This window comes from Pan troglodytes, chromosome 10 (assembly GCF_028858775.2).
Source record: "Pan troglodytes isolate AG18354 chromosome 10, NHGRI_mPanTro3-v2.0_pri, whole genome shotgun sequence".
In the NCBI taxonomy this organism is placed as follows: domain Eukaryota; kingdom Metazoa; phylum Chordata; class Mammalia; order Primates; family Hominidae; genus Pan; species Pan troglodytes.
The window spans coordinates 9,136,415-9,157,011 of NC_072408.2; the positions used below are offsets into that span (position 1 = coordinate 9,136,415).

A 20,597-nucleotide genomic window follows, 5' to 3' on the forward strand; every position below is an offset into this window, starting at 1 on the left:
CTTATTAGCATGGTGCATTAGTTCATTTTGCATGTTCTTTGGGGATTTGCCTCATCTCATTTATGTTCCTAATAAATATTTCTGTTTGATCTGTTCTTTTAAGATATTTATAATTTGTTTTATATTTTTACCCAAATACCATGCAACTCCAAATCATGAATGATAGCTTGTAATCGTCTAATGAGGACATGTGATAATGTTTGTGTAAATTTTTAAAAGAAGATATATATCCATTCAATTAGGAAGTGGATGATAAACACATAATTACATGGGTAAAATTTAAATAGGCAGGACATCTGATTTGGTAATGTTCTTTCTAATATAATTTCACTAATTCCTCTCAAAAAGACAGGGAAATATGTTTTTCTTAGCATTCAGCAAGGAAGGCATTTAAGTTCCCTCTTTTTACTTGGAAAGCCACGGAAACGTGGTAGTGTGACATTACACAAACCTCTTCTGGGCATCTAAGGATAAACCAAAATTTAAAATTCCTTCAAACTCCACTCCTTTCATGAAGTCTTCCTCACAAGAGTAGAATAATATTTTCAATGTAAGGATGGAGAATATCTAATCATATATTTGTGTAAACACTTGTTTCTGAGACTTCATTCAAATATAATGTTTCTTGATTTACTATACAATTTATCTAGATCAAGCTTTAATAAATCTGACCACACTGATGATGACTAGTTACTAGCATATGGTAGTACACATGCACACACAGCTACTAGGCATTTGAAAGATCCCAAGATATTTTAAAAAAACAGAAAAATAGAACCATGAATTTTTAGAGCCAGAAGTCAGGTAAGAAGCATGCAGTTCAAGAACCTATTTCACCAATGAGGAATCTGTGGTCTAACAAGGTTAAATAAGCTAGCCAAAGTCATTTTTCTTGGTTTAATCTGTTTCCCCTAAAACATGCCCTTCTCCCAGCCTTTCAAATGAAATAGATGAAGCATTCAAATTTGTTTTTACATATTGGATTGAGTTCTAGACTTGGTTATAAAAGACTGGAATTAGTCTTTTAAACCAAGTTCATATGGACTCTCAAAAGGAAAAAAAGAACGATGGAATGAAGGGAGGGGGGAGATCAGTGAGGAAGGGAGGGAGGGAGAGGGAGAAAAAGAGAGAAAAGAAAGAGGAAGGGAATTAAGCTTTCTGGTAGTGGCAGTGTTTTCACAGCAGTAAACACTCGAGCAGCAATGACGCTGCCTGTGTGCTGGCATCCATAGATGGGAAACACAGGCTGCGTTTGGCCGGCTCTGTGCGGATTCTGTACTTCTTCCCCATTTGGAATGTTTGCACTCAAAATGCTTTCCTCCGGCATGTTCTCTAATGCCTTTAAAGTAATGTTCTTCCATTCACCTTCCGCCTTAGCTTTACTGACCAAACACGGACACAATCTTGTAAAACAAAATCTTCACTGGCCACTGAGAGTCTACATAGCACTGTTATCTTTGGCCCCTGGTCTGCTTCTTTTCATATGACATGGTTTTACTGCACCTCACAAATCAGCGATCCCATGACCTGAGAATAATGGAAGATTCAAAGCAGATGAGAAGCAGTTTCTATTTTATGGGTGACTAATACTCATGAACATTTTGGGGGAAACAGTAGAAACAACCCTCCCCTTTCTAAATAAATTAACGTTATTAGAAAGTTAATGCCATTAAAAACAAACAAAACTCTCTGAATTAAAGCATTATACTAATTTGGATTAAATTAATATGTACTCTCCAACTATAAATGAGAATTTATTACTTTCCCAGTAAAAGACGGATTTAATCTTTTAGAAAGTTTTAATTTATAATGGATTCATGTTATATCATTCAATCTTCCTAACCTTCCCAGAGATCACCATCTTCCTAAACTGGGAACCTTGAGGTCATCTACTACCCTCAGGTTTACCAGAGGTCATACGGAATCTTTTTCATCGTATACTCATTTCCTAGTTTTATTTGTTCCTTTAATCTAAGAGATATGACAGAGTAAATAAACTTTTAAAAATTAGGAAGCAGAAAAGTCCATAGTTTACAACAAATATAAATAGAAACAACTTATTCTGCTTTGTGAGCCACTTAAATTTATATTTTCATTTGTTCATAATCTTGCTGATAAATTTCAAAATCTCCTTGGCCACAAATATCATGCAGGGAGTCCCTAATGCATCTTTTCCTTCTCTCTACTCGTCCTTGAAGACCCAGGCTTTCTCACTCCTCTAGGAATAAACAGTCCCAACTTTTTCTTTGCTCCTGTAGTTTTGTATATCCTTGTAGTAAAAAAGGTAATAAATTAAGCATTTATAAATCTGTTCCCTCCACTAGACTATAAGCTCCTGGAGGGGAGGACTTTGTTAAAACACCCAGTACAGCAAACAGCATGTGCAGACATTCAACAAATACTTGCTGAGTTGAAATGAAATCTAAGACTTCAAGCTCTTCTACCATCAATAACCCTTGTAATTGCTGATATCAATAATTATCACTTCCTGGAATAATTCAACATGTGGACTAGATATGCTAGAATTCTCTATCAATTGATTACACCTTCTACCAGAAATTTCAGCATGGACAGTCTCCTCATATCACCGCTTTTGTTCTCCTTCAACCTTCACTGAGAGTTTATTTTGCTTCAAACACTTTACCTTCTTATGCTTAAGTAGTGTTGATGGGATTCTGTCATTAGGATATGAGCTCCCGAAGACTGTATATTTCGATTGATCCAGCACTATGTAGACACTAATGTACTCGTTTAATGTGTATTTATTATTACAACTCTACCATATACCATTCTTCCTGATTGACTACTTGTTAGGCACTGGCAACTAAGAGCTCAAAGGATGCAACAATTCTGCAAAATCACATGCATTTCTCTTCATTATGGAAAAACAAAGGACAAATAATAACTAATAGTACTTTGGTCTACCAGAAAATCCAAGCTATTCATATTCTAGTCACGTTTGATAATGGCAATCCCAAGCTTACATATATAAGCACCTGAATGACCTGAAAAATGTAAGATTTAGATGCATGTCAGTCATTCCAGCAACACACTGACAACTATCACCATAAGTGAATCTCAATGTACATAAATAAGTCCAGTCTCCTATAATCGCAGTTTTTGAGAAAGCTATGTTTAAACATATCTATTTATGCTTAAGCTTATTTTTAAAACAGAATATTTCTACAGGTCAAAAATTTGTTCCAATGAAGAACAGACTTCTTCATATTTGAGCCAGATGATTTAATTGAGTGTTTAACAATGATAGGAATAGCTCTGCTGAAAATAGCCTAACTATAAAACACATGATCACAGAAATATTTCTACAATTTGACATAGCAGTAGTCTAGCCAAAGGAGCCTAGTGCTACTTCCTGATTAAAGAAAAGTCAGAGTTTCTTTATTTTTTCATTTTTACCTTAATCTGTGAATATAGACATAGGAGATACTACTTTCCAAAAGACTCTTTCCAAAAACCCTTTATGTTTAAACAGTTAAATTGTGTTTTGGTTCTACTATGAAATAAGAGCTCTAAGGCTATATATAAGGTAATTCTAATACAAGTTCTTGGCCAAAATTGTTTTCCTTCTTCAAAACCCATAATTTTTCCTTCTGTGGGTTAAGCAGTAAATTTACTTTGATTCCAGAACTTGATTATTTGAAACTATTTACTAAATGATTTTTGGACAAAAATTAGTAATATAAAACACAGAATCTAAAAGAATACACATTATATAGCCATAATGACCACTTACTATAGATAAAGGGCAGGGAAACTAAAAGATGCTTTCCTTATTAAGCATTTAAGAAAATGTTTTGGAACCCAGCTTTTCTCTGCCAAGAATTTAGACTTCCACCATGCTAAACTGAGCTCTCTTAAAACACAAAACATAAAATACACTGCATGTCCAAGCCACAGATGCAGCGTATCAATCTGAATAGCATTACTATGTTTTCTTGGTCAAGCTGAGAACCTTAATAGTCTTTATGGTTTAGGATAAAACAAGTGACTTTGCTTTGTAGCAGCTGTAAATCACCATATATGACTTTGCCACATGGGTTTTTCCTCACCTCAGCATGTCAGATTGTTAAGTTACATAAGAAATGTATATATTCACATGAAGGTTCTCTCCGTGAGTCCCCTGGCAGTTATGATGGAAAAGTAGAAACTGTGTTAATTGGGTGGTCAGGGTGAAGAGAAGGGTTGTTTACCCACACTGTGTATCTGCTTATGTGTGTGTTTCAAGGAACTATCTGGTGTCACAACTCAACACACAGAAAAATAGAAATACGAAATCCAGAGATACCACAAGGCTCAAGAGTGAAATTCTGCTTTACTTGAGATTTTTCAGAGCCTTTCTTTAGATGGATAGTCTTCTTTAGAGTTTAGATCCCTTCCTTTCAGCCTAAGTGGAGTACTGACAGAGAACAAAAAAGTCATTTTGGATTAAAGGTCACAGTGACAAGTTTCATCACTCAAGTCACAGTAGACGTATAACCCTTTATCATATATTAACACGTTAGCTCTCTAAGCAATGGTGCATAATAAATAAATAGATCAATTTTTCAGTCGGAATGGCAAAGGAGACTTAGAGACACAAAGTAAGATTCAGTGACCACATTATGATTTTTAAATGTTGGTGGCTCTTCTTTCTTTCTCATTAAATGCAGGCTTAAAAGGAGTCCTTGAAAGTTTCTAATTCAACCAACTACTCCTCTCACATACAGTAAAAGAGCCTCAAGACTGTATAGGTTACCTATTCTGACTAAATATGAAATGTCAAATTCCTCGGCTCCCATTCCGCACTGCTCATGATGTGAATGAGTCTACTTTAAGGTCTTGTCTTGCTGGGCAGATCCCGAAGAGAAATGTATTCTGTTATTCTTGCAAATACTAAGTTTTTGCCTAGTAAGAATGTCAAGTATTTTTAGCCATATAGTTACTTTAAATATTAGTTTCTTGACCCTAGAGAGCTTTAGGGGTTCAATAAAATCCCTAAAACTATATGCAAAATGTCATGTATATATGCAAATTTTGGGAGGTGAAAAAGTGCAAAGCATAGACCCTCTAAAACAATGTCTGGCACACAGGAGTCAAGCAAATATATTTGAGGAAAGGGGGAGAGGGAGGGAGGGGGAGGAAGGAAAGTAGGAAGTAAAGAAGGAAGAAATGAAGGAAAAAAGGGAAGAAGAAAAGTCTTCAGATTCTCATAGGGGTCTGTGACTCACAGAAGATTAGGAACTACTATTTGCGACTATCAATATGCCAATAAATATCCTAGAATGGAAAACAACCCTCAGTTATCTCTGGGCAGATAATGTGTCTTTCATTTACTTGGTAATACATTTACACAGAGTTCACTTTTAACTTTCCAAATTGCTTTGGTAATCACTGCCTAAACTGATTGCAAGGTTAAGAAAAGACGTAACAAAGTCTCCAAGTCTTAGAATTTGTTAAGTTGGAAGAGCTTTTATTCCTCCATGTAGGCTGAAGCCTAGGAGAAAGCTTAAAAAGCACAGATCTGTTAGCATGCTCAGCCATGATGAGGGTGAATCACACAGTTCAGCTGTGGCTACTGGTTTGCCTTCGTTGGAGAGGTGTCATTCTCCGTCTCTACCATGAAGTGGGAAACAGGAAGACATTTTGGAAAGCTCGACAACTTTGTGACTCCTGCTTGATCACTGCAAGCAGCGTATCTTCAAAGCTTTGTCTTATGCATTCTGATGTTCCAGATGCCACACAAAATCATCAGATACACATATACACATATAACAATTCTAGAATATAAGTGACTTGCGAATTTTGTTAAGTACACTGTACATGTCTATTTCTTATCTAAATCTGTTTATTTCCTGTGTTTATTTGGCACCACAGAATATAAGTAAAATATAAGATATGGTCTCTACCCATAAGGGGCCTGTAATTTATTATCCATACCACTGCCTTCTCAATAGCCTAGATAATTAGCAACCAATTAATTAATGGTAACATAGTGGCAGAGAAAACGTTTTACAAAATGCATTCTAAGTATAGTGAGCAATATTGTTTCCAAATTATGACTCATCATTGTTCTCTAAATTTGACTTTCTTACTGCTATTATTTACTATGGGTATATACAGGTACACTTTAACTTTGGAGCTTTGGAAGAAAATCAAGTTTATACTTCATAAGATGTTCTATAATAGCCACCAAGAAAATATCTACTATTATATTTTTAAACTGTATTGTTTTTATATGTTTCATTCTAGAGAGAGCACTGCAGAATAATGCTAAGGCTCCTCTTTGCTAGGAAATTGACATTTAAAAAAATTGACTCTCAAGAGAGAAGTGGAAGGTTAATTCCTTCCACTCAGGAAAAATATTAAGTTATACGGTTTCCATATTTTTGGCAAAGAGAAATCTTGCTTCTCTGACCATGGGGAGAAAGCAGATGTCGCAACCCAGAGAAAGGGGGCATAGCCTTCTCACTGATCTGGAAACTAGAAATGCAGACTCAACTATTTCTATTACCTCACATTACTTGGGGCTTTCAGTTGACATCAAGCTTTTGGTATTATGTTGGTTTAAAGTACTGAAGATGTGTTTTAGAACAAGGACTGCTTTATTTCCAGGTTGAAAAAGCCAAGATGCAAAGTAATAAAGAGTTAGTGTAATATTCTAACCAACACAGCAGAGATCAGGGTTAGCAGAAACACTGGTTAATAAATGTCAGGAAAATAAAGAAGGGTAAAAAATTATCCTTAAATTTTCATTTATTTAAATACTTCTTTTATAAGGTTCAATTATTTCTACTTTCTTACATTGAAGAATCATTTATGTACAAGAAAATGCACAGATCTTAAAGTGTTCTGCTCAGTGAGTTGGCAATAAAACACTCTTATGTAACCAACACTGAAAACAAGATATAAAATATTTTTATCACTCTTTTCCAGTCAACAACCACACCCCACTTCCACCACCAGCCCCAGCAGAGACAACCAATTTTTTACTTCTATCACCCTAGATTAGTTTTGCCTGTTCTTCAACTTCATATAAACTTCACATAAATGGGGTCGTACAGTATATCCTCTTTCGTAGATGGCTTGCTTTGCTCAACATGTTTCTGAAATTAATTCATGTTGTTGAATATATCAGTAGTTCATTTCTTCTTATTGCTGAGTAGTGTTCTATTATTATATACCAAAATTTGTTCATCTATGTAACTATTAATGGGTATCCAGGTTATTACCAGATTTTTTTGCTATTATGAATAAAACTGCTTTGAGCATTTGTGTAAAAGTCTTTGTGTGGACATGTGCTTTCGGAGTCTCGCTCTGTCACCCAGGCTGGAGTGCAATGGCGCGATCTTGGCTCACTGCTGCAACCTCCGCCTCCCGCGTTCAAGAAATTCTCCTGCCTCAGGCTCCCAAGTTGCTGGGATTACAGGTGCCCGCCATCGAGCCTGGCTAATTTTTTTTATTTTTAGTAGAGATGGGGTTTCGCCATGTTGGCCAGGCTGGTCTCAAACTCCTGACCTCAGGTGATCCGCCTCCTTCGGCCTCCCAAAGTGTTGGGATTACAAGTGTGAGCCACAGCGCCTGGCCTTTTTGTTTGTTTGTTTTTGAGACGGAGTCTGGCTTCATCGCCCAGGCTGGAGTGCAATGGTGCCATCTTGGCTCACTACAAGCTCCACCTTCAGGGTTCAAGTGATCCTGCCTTGGCCTCCCCAGTAGCTGGGATCACAGGGGCCTGCCACCACGCCCGGCTAATTTTTGTATTTTTAGTAGAGAGGGGGTTTCACCATGTTGGCCAGGCTCGTCTCGAACTCCTGACCTCAAGTGATCCGCCCGCCTCAGCCTCCCATAGTGTTGGGATTACAGGCGTGAGCCACCATGCCCAGCCCATTTCTCTTAAGTAAATAACTACGAATGGAACTTGTTGGATCATACGCTAGTTATATGTTTAAGTATATAAGAAATTACCAAATAGTTCTCCAAAGTAGTTGTAGCATATTACTCTTTCACAAGCAATGTATCAAAGTTTCCATTGCTCCACATCCTCATTAACACTTGTCTTTTTAATTTTAGCCATTCTAAGGAGTATGTGATATTCTTATTTGGGCTTTAATCTGCATAGGTTTCCAATGTCCAATAAGCATATGAAGAAATGCTCAATACAGTCTGTTGTTATGGTAAAATGCAAATTAAAATCACAATGAGATATCACTTCAGAATTCCCAGAAAATTAAAAAAAACAAACAATATCAAGTTTTGACAAGGATGTGGAGCAAATGGGAAGTCTTAGACATTATTGGAGAGAGTACAAATAGGCACATAACTGTTCAGCAGTATCTCTAAAGCTAAACAAACCCCTACACTATGTCCCCATCAATTTCACTCCTAGGTATAAACCCAAGACAGATAGGCATACATATCCACCTAAAAAACATGGACGGGAATGTTCATGGCAACTTTATTCAGAATAGCTCAAATTTGGAAACAATTCAAGTATCTATCGATAGGAGAATAAATAGACTGCAATATAATGATGCAGTGGAGTACTACACAGAATAAAAAGCAAGAAACTATGGCTACATGCATTCACTTCAAAGTACCTGAGGAATCATGTTAAGAATCTTTTCATGTGACTATTGGTATTTGTATATCTTCTTTTTTAAAGCGTCTTTTCAAATCTTTTGCTAATTTTTAAGTTGGCTTGTCTTTCTGTTGTTAATTTCTAAGTGTTATTTATATATTCTCAATATAGTGCTGTGTCAGATATATGTACATGTTCTCAATATGTTTTCCCAGTCTGTGGTTTTTCTTTTCATTTTCCCAAAGGTATCTTAAGAACAGAAGTTTTTAATTTGATGAAATTTTTACTTTTGATGAGGTAAAATTTATCATTTTTTGTTTTATAGTAAATGCTTATAAGTGTCATTTTAAATCTAGTGTTTGGTAATACTACCTTTAACTATTTTTAATAAAGAGTTATTTATTTCGTTGCTTCTATAAAAATGAAAAAAGTTCTTATTTCATTTGCAGATAAAACATCGATAGCATAAGCTTTTCTGTTTAAACCACACAGCCATGGTTTAACAGGGCCAGGAGGAAACAGAGATGTGGCCTGTTTTCATGTATCATAATTAAGATATCAAGTTTAACACAGTGAATAAACTTCTTAAATATCAAATCACAATATCTCAATAAGCATAAAAGAAGTTGAAAGAGACATCCATAACAGTGCTTTTTAGAATTTAAATAAAGTTCTATAAAGAAAATTTATATTATATATATGCATTATACATCATCTTGTTCATATAGATAAAACTAACATTCTCCCACATTACATATCTCTTCCTTGAACTATTAAATTTCCCATGATGAGGATGCATGGCATTCTCACAACTCACAATCACCTCTAGGAACTTGTAGGTAAATGTTACCACTACACATATTAAAGTAACCTTGAGAAGCTGAGCGGCTCCTACGTAAGCTGTTAAAATCACTCACTGCTTCGGGTTTCCACACAGGAACCACAGAGGCTCCTTAATGCCTAATGGCTAATGCTCCAAAAGAAAAACTAAAGAAATAGTTGTGAACTTTTAGGTTAAGTTTCAGCCGTAGCTTTGAATAAAGAAATCCAATAAAAACAATTCAGTACTCATTGCAAATATTTAATTGTGCACATTTAATGCGAGGAATTCAGTGCTATGGGGGACTGGAAAGACACCTTTGCCCTGAAGGTGCCTGCACTCTAACAGAGAAGCCAGGACAAAATCTTATACATAAGGTAAACTATAAGCACAACTAGTAATTGCCTTTATTTCTAGCTCAGATTTAGCATGTTATTTTGAACATATATGTTTACATGTCTGTCTTTCGTGCTAGGATGGTAAACGGTAAGGGGGAAGGGATATAGCTTATTCGTTACTGCCAAAACCCAGCACAGAATCACTTTCAACAGACAAGTGCTCAATAACAAATGAGCAAAGCAAACATAAGTACAACATAAAAGACATATATGCTGCAGTGAGACATCACAGCTACACAGGGGACTCACAAAAACATCCAGGGAGGTAAAGTTCCAGCTGGGTTTTGAAATATGAGTAGAATTTATGTGGTAGAGATTGGTCAGAATGAGGGAGAGAATTCAAGGAGAAAAAAGAATATTTAAAAGCATGCAGGTAAGAGTGTTCTGGGAAAGTGTATATGTAGTTGTTTGCTTGGAGCATTAGGCAAGCGTGCAAGAGTAGCAGCAGATGTGATCTGAAAGGGTAACTGACCCGACTACAGCCAGCTTTAAATGTTAGGTGAAAAGTTTTACTTGGAAGGCATTTCAGATTTTGAGAAGGAAAGCAAATTAATTAGGCTTGTGTTACAGGAAGATAAATCCAGCTGTGGTTTTGGATGGAGGGGATAAGCCAGATGTGAATTATAAGGCTAACGACATATCTTTTTTATGAATTGCTGGATTCAATTTACTAGTATTTTTTCCTTTTTTATTGTGTTAAAATATTAAAAACATTAAATTTACAGTTTAAAATATGCAGTTCAGTGGCATTAAGCACATCCACAATATTGTGCAACCATCACCACTATCCATCTCCAGAACTTTTTCATCATCCCAAACTAAAACTCTGTACCCATTAAAAGACAACTCCCCACTCTCCATTCCCTGAAGCCCCTGAAAACCACTATTTTACTTTCTGTCTGTATGAATTTGACTACTCTAGGTACCTCACAGAAGTGGAATCATACAATATTTGTTCTTTTGTGTCTGGTTTAACTTAGCACAATGTCTTCAAGGTTCATTCATGTTGTAGTACATATATCATAATTTTATTCTCTTTTGAGGTTGAATAATATTCCATTGTATGTGTATATAATATTTTGTTTATCCATTCATTCACTGATGGATGTTTGGGTTATTCCCATCATCTGGCTACTGTGAATAATGCTACTATAAACATTTTTTTGTTCGCATTTTGCTGAGGATTTTTATACCTATATTCACAAGAGACATTGATCGATAATTTTCTTTTCTTGAAATGTCTTTGCCTTGTTTTGGTATCAGGATAATGCCGCCCTCATAAAATGAGTTGGAAAATAATACCTCTTCTACTTTCTGAAAGAGATTGTGTAGAATTGGTATTATTCCTCCCTTGAACATTTGGTAGAATTCACCAGTTAAACTATCTGAACTTGGAGTTTTGTTAGATTTTTAATTACAAATTCAATTCCTTATTATGGGACTATTCAGATTACCTATTTTTCTTGAGTTAATTCTGATGATTTGTATTTCTCAATGAATTAGTCCATTTCATCTAAGTTGCTGAATTATAGTACTCCCTTATTATCCTTTTAATGCCTGTAGATAGCCTTTCTTTTATTTCTGATACTGCTAATTTGTGTCTTCTTTTTTTTTTTTCCTTCATCAGTCTGGCCAGGTGTTTACCAGTTTTACTGATTCTTTTCAAAGATAATCAGGTTTTGGTTTCACTAATTTTCTCTAAATAGTTTTTTTGTTTTTTATCTCATCGATTTCTCTTCCTTTTATTTCTTTCCTTCTGTTTGCTTTGGATTTAATATACTCTTCTCCTATTTTCTTTAAGTGAACGTTTGAATTACTGACTTAAGAACTTTCTTCTTTTCCAATACAAGTATTTGATTCTATAAATTTCCCTGTAAGTCCAACTTTGGTTGCACCTGAAATATTATAATTTTCATTGTTATTCAGTTCAAATGTTCTCTAATTTTCTTTCTTCTTTGACATGAGTTTTTCAGAAGTATGCTGTTTAATTTCCAAATATTTGGGGATATTCCAGATACCTTTCTGTTGTTGATATCTAATTTAATTCTGTTGTGGTCCCGAGAACATACTTTGTATGATTTCAACTCTTTAAAAATTTTTAAGGTTTGCTTTATGACCTACGATAAGGTTTATCTTGGGGAATGTTTCATGTGCACTTGAGAAGAACGTCCATTCTGCTGTCGTTTGATAGAATGTAATATAAATGACAGCTGTGTTTAGTTGATAGTGTTGTTCAAGTCTTCCATAGACTTGCTGTTTTCTGTCCTCTTGCTCTATTGATTGTAGAAAGTGGAGCACTAAATTCTCCAAGTAACTGCAGAATTAAAAAAAAAACAAAAACTTCTCCTTTCGGTTCTATCACTTTTTGGTTCACACACTTTGAAGCTCTGTATTTAGGTGCATACACATTAATAATTATTATGCCTTTTGGATGACTTTATCCCTATATCATTATGCAATGTCGTTTTTTATCCCTGGTAATTTTCATTGTTCTGACATCTACTTTGTCTGATGTTAATCTAGACACCCCAGTTTTCTTTTCATTAGTATTTGCATGGTATATCTTTCTTCATCCTTTTACCTTTAACCTATCTATATTGTTACATTTAAAATGGGTTTTGTGTATAAAGCATATAGTTAGGCCATGCTTTTTAAATCCAATCTGGCAATCTCTTTTAATCACTATGTTAGCCCATTTACATGTAACGTAACTACCGATATGGTTGAACTTGGGTAGGTCTACCGTTTTATTTTTTGTTTAATGTTTGTCATGTTTTTTGCTCTCCTGTTACCCTCTTTCTTGTCTTCTTTTGGGTTATTTGAATTTTTTAGTATTCTATTTTATCTCTTGGTGATATCTCTATATTTCTTTTTAGTGGTTGCTCTAAGAAATACAATATACATATCTAACTTTACCCAGTCTATACTTAGAGTTTTTCTTTTACCACTTCAAATAGAATGTAAAGGCTCTATAAGGGTACAGGTCCATTTACGCTCTCTTTTTATGTTATAGTTGTCACATGTATCACATCCGTATACACTGAACCTCCTCCTGACAATGTTATAACTTTTGCTTTCAACAGTCACATGTATTTTGAAGAATTTGAGAGGAGAAAAAATAAATCTTTTGTAATTACCCGTATATTTACTATTTCTGTTGTTCCTACTTCATCCTGCAATTCCAGCTTTCCCTTTGATATTATTCCTTCCAGCCTGAAGAATTTCTTTTAGCATTTATTCTACAGTGGGTCTTCTGGCAAAAAAAAAAAAGTTCTTTTTATGTTTCCTTTATCTGAGTATATGTCTTTATTTCACCTTCATTCCCGAATGATATTTTTGCTGGAAATAGAATTCTAGGTTAATAGCTCTTTTATTTCCAAACTTGAAAATGTTGCTCCACTGTCTTCTGGCCTACATAATTTCTGATAAGAAATCTGCAGTCATTCAAAACATTATTATCCTAGATGTAACACAATGGTTTTCTCTGGTTTGCTTTCAAGATTAAAAAAAAAAAAAAATCTTTGTTTTTCAGCAGTTTGATTGTGACTAAATGTCATGTCATGGGCATGGTTTTCTTTGGGTTTATTCTGTTTGGGGATTCACTGAGTTCCTTGAATCTATACATTTGTCTCCTTCATTAGACTGGGAAAGGTTTTGGACATTATTTTTTCAAATATTTATGAGTCTCTCCTCTTTATTAGACTTCAATGGCACAAATTAGACCTTCTGATATTGCCCCACAGATTTCTGAAGGCCCTGTTCATTTTTAAAAAACATCTTGGCTCTATATTCTTCAGGTTTGAAAATTTCTATTGACCTATCTATGAGTTCACTAACTCTTCTTTCCACTGTCATCTGCATTTTGCTATTAAGACCATCCAAGAAATAGTATATTATTCAGTTCCACATTTTCCATTTGGTTATTTTTTATACCTATTTTTATGCCAAGAATTTCTATCTTTCCATTCTTTTCAAGAGTATCCAGTTTTACCTCACAGAGCATGGTAATAACTATCTTAATGTCACTATCTTATAATTCTAACATCCAGATCATCTCAGGGTGGCTACTGATTTTTTCCTCGACAGTTTGGCATATTTTCCTGGCTAGTAATTTTGGATTGCACCCTGGACATTTTTATTATTTTGTGAGACTCAGAGTCCTCTTGAAACCCTCCAGAGAATGTTCACTTTGTATATTTGAGAAAGCAATCAATTCAGTTAGGTTTAGATAAGAAGCTCTGTCTTGCTGCCTGTGGATGATGCTTCCCATATCAGTTCCATTTTCTTTTTTCTTTTTTTTTGAGACGAGTCTCCCTCTGTCGCCCAGGCTGGAGTGCAGTGGTGCGATCTTGGCTCACTGCAAGCTCCACCTCCCGGGTTCACGCCATTCTCCTGCCTCAGCCTCCCAAGTAGCTGGGACTGCAGGCGCCCACCACCACACTTGGCTAATTTTTTTTTGTATTTTTAGTAGAGATGGGGTTTCACCGTGTTAGCCAGGATGGTCTCGATCTCCTGACCTTGTGATCTGCCCACCTTGGCCTCCCAAAGTGCTGGGATTACAGGCGTGAGCCACCGCGCCCAGCCGTCAGTTCTATTTTCAAAGGTGTTTATGTCTGCCCTATACATATACTAGTCTGAATTTGGAATAATGGTTTATATTGTAAGTTAATTCTCAAAGCTGTTGTTATTTCCTGGGTTCTGTTACATGTATGTAGCTCACAGGTGGACCCAGGATTTGCATGAGTTCCTAGACAGAATTAGGAGATCTCCTCATCCAGCTCCCTCCTCTAGAATTGCTCCCACTCGCCAGCTGTCAGGGGCCTTTTTCCCCAGTCTTCCGGCTACAAAGTCAGGGTTTATCTCAGGGTTTTAGACTCTCACACTGTCAGACAGTCTGTGCAGCAAAAGAAAATAAAAATAAAAATACATAATGGGATTTTCCTCCACTCTTCAGACCACAGGGGCAGAGACAGGGTCTTTCTTGGCATGTCAGGTGCCTGTGCTGCCACCATGACCACCACAGTGGCAGTTCAGCTTTCCCTGCAACTGGCTTCACGGTAGGGGTAGAAGAGTAAAAGGGAGGTAGGGAAAGAAAAGGGGGAAGTTTTTAGAAAGAGGAGTTTCTCTCAGGTTTTGTTATTTTTTTTTTTCCTAGAGTTCTGTGACTTGGCGCATTCTTGGGTCAAAGCCAGTTGATAAAAGAGGAAAGAATAAAGCCAGGAACTCACCACCATAGCAGTTTTTCTTCAAGTTCTGATTGCTCTCCTCAGTGTGTCTGTTGTCATTTACTTTCAGAGGCCCCAGTTAGTTGCTTTTGTAATCTGCCCAGAACTTTTAGTTGTAAACATTGTGAGAGATATACTGTAGTGAACTTACTCTATTTTGGATGATGCCAGAAGTTCAATCCCTTTTTGCTATGGGGGGTTATGAAACATCCCAAGTAACACATAATGAAAGCCTGAACTGGAATAGAAGTGGGGACAGAACGAAGGACAGAAGCTACAGAACCACTCCAGAATTAAGAAACATGGCTGTGAAGGCTTCAAAAGGTTTACTATTACCACGCATGCTTAAAAAAAAGAACTTACAGGAACTCCCAGCTTTACAAACGATTTGTTAATACAAATGGGCATTAGAAGTACTCTGCCCTGCTGCTAAGGAAATTATATTCTTGGCCTCTATACAGTTTTATTCTTGAATGGATTTTCCTACAGAAATAATCCTACATATGCTAGTGCTGTATTTCATATGTACATCATTATAATACTAGTATGCTACTCTTAAATAGGTGCACACTGGGCTAGAAAGGCTTTTGTGAGTTGATTTGGAAAGCTAACCACAACTAAAATTATGTTTTTTATGAGAGAATGTATTTTGATATCCAATTATATTTTTGGTTTTTATTTCCATAAAAATAATACATGTACATAATTTTAGAAGTTAAATAATACTGTGAACTTCATAGGAAATAGAACCCTTCTCTAGTCACTCCATTCTTGATTACTGCTCCCCGAAAGCAATTTAAATTACATCTACGACAGTTCTTTCTGCTCTCCATTTATTTCTCATCCAATTTTTCTTATGGTATTTAAATCCCTTTCCCATATATCATGTATGTACCATTTCTTGATTTTCAAAAATTGACTGAAGAGGATTCAGTTTTCTTACAATACACACAAATTCACACACAGATACACACACATACAACCCCATCCTTCCAATATAATGCTTTCATATTCAGTGTCTTTAACTATGTATTATGATTTGCAGAGCTACATGGTGTACTATGATTACATTTCCTTTTTTGTTCAATATTTTGTTTTCCCAGGAATTAAAAAGGGTTACTTTTGTCTCCCTCCCCCTTAGTTTTCAATGCTCCTCATATCATCACCAAACTCTTAAAAAGTAACTGTAAATGTCCCAATAGATTCAAACTATCAGTTGTACATTTTTTCTTGGATACCATTCCTGAAGCAATTCACCCTTTGACTTTAATTTAAATCCCCTCCAGTTGCACAGGGGTCATTACGGGACTCTTCACCTTTGCTCTGGGAGATTCCCTTCTTCCTGGATGATCTGTATATCAGTCACAATAGGCCAAGTTATGCTACAGTAACAAATGACACCAAAATCTCAATGGCTTAGCTTACAATGACACAGGTTTATTTCTACAAGCTACCTGTCCATCATGGGTCATTGTTACCTCTGTGCCATGTTATCTTCATTTCAGAACCTAGGCTGACAAAGCAGTCTCTGCCTGGAATATTGCTGGTCATCATGGCAGAAGGAAAAAAGGCAGTAAATCTTAAGCTAGTTCTTAAAATATTTGCTCAGAAGTGATACATATCACTTTCAGCCACATTTCACTGGCCAAAGCAATTAGTATAGCCATACTTGAGTACAACAAGGTGAGTACATATTATCATTCTGCAGGGTGGGTCAATGCGTGGTATAGCCAACAGAGCAAAGATAAATAACCCTCTGTGAGGAGGCAACGCTCATGTTTGTGAACAATAAAGCTATTACAGCACGCTTCCTATTTCTTGTTTATTCTATCTCTTTCGTAAAATGGATCCTTCATCCTTTGGGTTTATGTCTTTTTAATTTTTTTACTGTCATTTCAAGAGAATTTCAGGAAAACTAGGAGTGTGCTCACTCTGCCATGGTTTACCCAAAAGTCTACCAACCAATCACTTTAGAAGGCAACTTTTATGAAGATGGCCTATTTAGAAGATGGAGGCTACCTGTAATTTTCCTTTTCATTCAGGGTACTATTTCCGTTATTTATAGCAGTTTTTCCTAGATCCTATGAATGTTAATCAAGGATTTAAACTGTCATTTCTTTTTTCATACAAAACTACCCAAAATGGTAAATTCACTTTAAGACTTAGGAGGAGTTTTCTAAAATAGTTTTGGTCCTAAATATCTTAAGTTTTTCTTTTCTGATTTGATCTAAACTTCAGGTTTACATCTGCAATAAAATCCAGCATCTAAAAAGAACTTCATTGCAATCCTATAACTGTGGATTATATCCTATATTCAACTTTGTGGCCTAGCTCTGAAATCTCCCTGTCAGCTGGGCATGGTGGCTCCCGCCTGTAATGCCAACTACTCAGGAGGCTGAGGTGGGAAGATCACTTGAGGCCAGGAATTTGAAACCAGCCTGGGAAACACAGCAAGATCCTGTCTCTAAAAAGGTTGTTTTAAATTATCTGGATATGGCGGTTTAGCCCAGGAGTTCAAGGTTACAATGAGGCTATGACCAATGCCATGGCACTCCAGCCTGGGTGACAGAGCAAGAACTTGTCTCTAAAGAGCAGAGCAGGAGCAGCAGCAGAGCAAAGAGAAAAAGGAAAGAGGAAAGAAAAGGGAAAGGGAAAGGGAAAGGAAAGGGGCTGGGCGTGGTGGCTCACGCCTATAATCCCAGCCCTTTGGGAGGCCAAGGTGGGTGATCACTTGAAGTCAGGAGTTTGAGACCATCCTGGCCAACACGGTGAAACCCTGTCTCTACTAAAAATACAAAAATCAGCCAGGCATGGTGCCGTACGCCTATAATCCCAGCTACTCAGAGGCTGAGGCAGGAGAATTGCTTGAACTTGGGAGGTGGAGGCTGCAATAAGCCGAGATTGTGCCACTGCACTCCAGCCTGGACAAATAGAGCAAGACTCTGTCTCAATTGAAAAAGCAAGAAAAGAAAGGAATCCCCATGTCATTGCTGTCTATAACTTAAGTATTATATTTGGGAAAATATATTTCCATATGCTAATATCTTATTTAGTTGCGAAATGAAAAACACAGTAAATGATTACTATATGGGAATATTACAAAAGAAGTGGTCTAATTCAGCTTTTTGTTAAATTAGTTTTTAATCTGGTAAAAACTAATCTCTCTAATAACTGATATATGCTTGAATCTCAAGGCTAAAAAAACTTGCTTTTTAAACCTTGGAGTGTACTCTAAAATAACTAAGTGTTTGTAAATGATAAACTTTGCTCAAATGCATTATTTACTGCTAGTACTTCACTGCTTGGGCCTTGAGTCTCGAAGTTAAGGTTTCTTGGTTCAAGTGGTGTTTCCATCTCAAAATAGTCATGGACCACAGTGTATCACTTAATCCCTTTAACCTTAGTATTCTCATTTATAAAACAGGAATAACAGTATTTTCAAGAAAAAGTTATGGGATAACCCATATAAAACCTGAACATAGTGTTTGGCAGACAGTAAATGTTTGTTGAATAAATGAATGAATGAAATGTTTGCCCTAACTTTAACAGCTATCTTACTTACTTTTAAAGTTCATACAGGTCAAACCCCATTTTAACAATGTTTAAACCCTTTAAACAATGTATAAACCCTTTTCTGTAATAAAGTAATCTATTTTGTGTTTGAATGAAGTTACTCTATTTATCAAGCATCTTTTTTTGGCTGATTAAATGAAGAGAGTTTGGGATTTTCATTTCTTTATTTTGCTCTTCTACATTCATCCAATTCAAGAAAGGGATTTTTTTTTTCTCTCCTAATGAATCTAAAAAACCTCACCACAAACCTCTATCAATTCTACCTTTGTCTATTTGAAATGCCCAAATATGGCCTATGACATACATAAGCCAATGTGAAATGCAAAGACCAGACAGAGAGATTCTTGACTATACAGAATATCTTGAGGCAACAGTCTTACAAAAACAATCCTGAGTAAAGCTGAGTTCCTTGCCCAAAGAAAGGCCAACCAATCTATATGCCACCAAAGAACATGTAAACCATACATAATTATTATATAACATATTTGAATTCTATTAAAACGTTTAAGAGGTATCTGAGACTCTGACAGCACCTGTGGTAAACCCTTCTGTGTACCTTTGATGCCCGGGATTGAAAAGGCTTTTGCAAACAACATAAAACCAAATGACTCTGGGTGCAAAGGCAATCAGTATCAGATAGAAAGGACAAAAAAAAAAAAAAGGCAAAATGAATCCAGAAAAGTAAATAGATCCATTCCCTTTCACTCTTTGTTGTTCAACTGATTCTATTTCTTTTGTATGGAAATTCATTAGAAACATTTTAATATGCATCCCAAAGGCTACCTTTAATTTGCATCCATGGTTAATAGTAGAGCAGTACAGGTGGTGTGGAAAAAGCAACGGAAGTGAAATCAGAATCTGTGGGTTTTTACACAATCTGCCTCCTCACTGGAGTCTCAGTTTCCTCATCTGCAAAATGGCAGTGAAAATGTCTACTCCACAAAATTGTGATTATTAAACATGGTAAAATAAATGAAAATCATTATAAAATACGGAAACATAAAAGAAAATATGAAAAACAAATTAAAATAGAACAGTGCCATTCAATAGAAATATGAGGTGAACCACGAACGTGAGCCACATCTGTTATTTTAAATTAAAAAATACAAAGAAGCAGGTGAAATTAATAATATATTTTATTTTGCCCAATTTATCCAAAATATTGTCATTTCAACATGTTAATATAAAATAATTAATAATTGAGGTTTTTTCCTTTTTTTTTTTGTACTGTCTGACAATTGGTGCCTATTTGACACTCACAGTACAGCTCCGTTTAGACTAGCCACATTTCAGGTACTAAACGGCCACAGTAGTTAGTGACTATCATAGTGGACAGCATATGCTTAGAACCAAGGTGTATGTTTATTAGATCTAAATAGTATTTTCTATCAGATAAACCCTGTGGGACTTAAGAAGGTTATTTTTTAAATTGATGCATTAAAGAGAGTTTGTGTTTTTATATTTTTGGTATAGTAGTTAATATGTGATCTATAATAAGAATTTAAAATAAAATATTACCTATAACTGATCAGACCATGTATTTATCCAAAATAAAAGCAACCAAAAATGATGATTATAGGTAACTTTGTAGTTATTTTATTAGGACTTAAATTATATATTAATTTGACATAAAATCTAATAATCTCAAAAAAAACCCTGACATAACTATAAGCACACAAAACAATTCAAACTATAAACAATTCAAACTGGCATTTCTGTAGAGAAGGAAAGGGTCCTGGAGTTGGAATTCCAAGTCTTTAGTAATAAACTACAATTGATAAAGTGTACCTTTCGGCAAAGAAACATGAGGAGAAAACACAATATTTTTCTATATTGCAAAACTTTTCATTTCACAGGACCTGCCATTAGTAAGTCATATTATAGTTTCAATAGCTTTATTTTTTTCTCTCATAAAAATTTATGCTCTAAATAATAGGATAACCACCTATTATGACAATTATATACAGCATCATTTTAATGCATCTTAATGATGCATTGGGGTTAAA

The 20,597-nt window shown here is 35.6% G+C and overlaps 2 protein-coding genes across 8 annotated transcripts in view; one reads left to right on the forward strand and one right to left on the reverse strand.

Annotated features, from left to right (window-relative positions):
• DCP1B (decapping mRNA 1B) overlaps window positions 1-20,597 on the reverse strand; it is a 62,384-nt gene that overhangs the window by 29,494 nt on the left and 12,293 nt on the right. The window lies entirely within an intron of this gene.
• Window positions 1-20,597, forward strand: part of CACNA1C (calcium voltage-gated channel subunit alpha1 C) — a 723,808-nt gene that overhangs the window by 779 nt on the left and 702,432 nt on the right. The window lies entirely within an intron of this gene.